The sequence below is a fragment of the Triticum urartu genome, chromosome 6A (genome assembly GCF_056163025.1).
Source record: "Triticum urartu cultivar PI428250 chromosome 6A, HENAU_Tu73, whole genome shotgun sequence".
NCBI classification, from domain to species: Eukaryota; Viridiplantae; Streptophyta; class Magnoliopsida; order Poales; family Poaceae; genus Triticum; species Triticum urartu.
In genome coordinates, this window is record NC_141878.1 from 584154790 (window position 1) to 584157072 (window position 2283).

General features: G+C 47.4%; 1 pseudogene; it reads left to right on the top strand.

The window, feature by feature from the left end:
• The first annotated feature begins 585 nt into the window (after window positions 1–585).
• Window positions 586–2056, top strand: LOC147966658 (uncharacterized; annotated as a pseudogene).
• The last annotated feature ends 227 nt before the right edge of the window (window positions 2057–2283 follow it).

The window sequence follows — 2283 nt, forward strand, 5'->3', positions numbered from 1 at the left end:
TGAGTTGGTTTCGACGTCTCGTCTCAGTTTGTCTCAGTCCAACGCTTTGTGCGTGCCTTTCACCCTAGATGAGATTAAGAAGTCCTTGCTCTCCATGAACGACAACGCAAGTCCAGGCCAAGATGGCTTTGGGCCGGCTTTTTACAAAGCAAACTGGGACCTCGTTAAAAACGATCTGATGCACCTTTTATCTACTTTTCACTCATGCACTGCAGACCTTACACGCATTAACAAGTCCTTTATCGTTCTCATACCTAAAAAATTAGGAACATCTGAGCCAGATCACCTTAGGCCGATTTCTCTACAGAACTGATCTGTCAAACTCTGCTCTAAATGCCTAACAAATAGAGTTCAACCCGTTATTCCGGACCTCGTCCACTCTGACCAATAGGGGTTCATTAAAGCATGTAACATTGCGGAAAATTTCATCCTTGCTGCGGATATTGTTCAAGCTTGCCACAAACGGAATGTCCGGCTCTAGTTCCAAAATTAGACTTTAAGAAAGCTTTCGACTTAGTTTCCTGGGACTGTCTGTGCAAGTTCCTCAAGGCGAAAGGTTTCCCGGATTCTTGGATTCGTTGGATTATGATGTTAAATAACTCCAGTCAATCGGCCATCCTGCCCGACGGTGTGCCCGGGAAATGGATCCAATGCAAAAAGATGGCCTTAGGCAAGGTGATCCTATCTCTCCATACCTATTTATAATTGTTGCCAACATCCTGCAACACATGATTTTACACGCCTCTAACCAAGGTCTTCCGCAACATCCAATTATCTCAAACTCCCCCTGTCCTGTGCTACAGTATGCCGACGACACTCTCATTATCATCAAGGCTGACTCCGACCATCTAGCCCACCTTAAACGTATTTTGCATAACTTCTCAATGGCTACTGGGCTTACGATCAACTTTGAGAAAAGCACGTTTGCCCTGATCCATGTAAACCCTCACACTGCTACGGTTATGGCATCCTCTCTAGGTTGCACAGTTGTTTCTTTCCCTCAAAATTACCTCGGCCTCCCTTTATCTACGCATAAACTACGGCTGCTAGATTTCCACCCTATGATTGCCAAGGTTGACAAGCGGTTGGCCGGTTGGCGAGGCCACCTTCTCTCTGCAGCCAGTAGGGCGGTTCTTGTCAAGTCTATTATTCATGCCCTCCCCACCTACGCCATGAGTGCAATGCTTCTTCATGCTGGCACCATTCTAGAGATGGACAAACGTTGTCGTGCTTTCTTTTGGGCAGGTGACGACACTGTTAACGGCGGACAGTGTAAGGTTGCTTGGGACGAGGTTTGTGCCCCGATTAGCAAAGGCGGTCTTGGTTTTCGTTGCCTACGCACCCACAATATTTGCCTCCTCCTCAAATCACTAAGTAAAATCCACTGCCCAGGCAACGCTTCCTGAGAGACGTGGCTTGCTAACCCCTACGGCTGGGCCGGTGGGCACTATATTGGGGACTCCCATAGGTTACACACGAACGTCTAGAAATATCTAACTTTTGGCCTTTCCTTTTTTTGCTCAATCACTCGTGTCAAAATTGGCAAAGACGCCTCTACTGCCTTCTGGCTGGATCTCTGGATCGGCTTTGTACCTCTAGCATCTCACTTTCCAAGTCTCTTCTCACATGCCACCAAACCGAATGTCTCAGTTGCGTTCGTGCTAGCCGAAGAGGACCTACGACTTTCGCTACAGCCACGTTTGTCCAACGCTGCTAACTCCGAACTTCAATCCTTGTGATCCCTATTAGCCATTGTTATCTTAATGTCACAGGTGCCAGATTCACGTATATGCAGGATTAATGACAAACCCCTCATTGTTGCTTATGCTCATGAAGCGACTTTTGCCTCTCGGCCAAAGGATCTGTTCGCAGACTTCATCTGGGGGAAGAATTACGCGACTAACCGATGCAGGTTGTTTCTCTGGCTGGCGCACTGAGGGCGCTTGTTCACCAACGAGCATCGATTCCGAAGAAGTCTGTCAGACTCTGACTCCTGCCCATTTTGCGAAACTGAATCAACTTCTCACATGCTATTACACTGCCCAACGGCCTCTGAGGTCTGCACGGTCATCGACTCCCTAAACATTGCTCCTGCTGATTGCGCGACTATACACGACCTGTGAAATCCACAGCTTACATACAAGACCCGCAACACTGTAATCATGGCTATCCTCTGGAGTATCTGGAAAAGAAGGAACGCCAAAATTTTCAAAAACGAGGTGGAATCATTGGGAACTGTTCTCTGTGGTGCAGCTCAAGAAATCTTCTTTTGGTCAAGCAGAT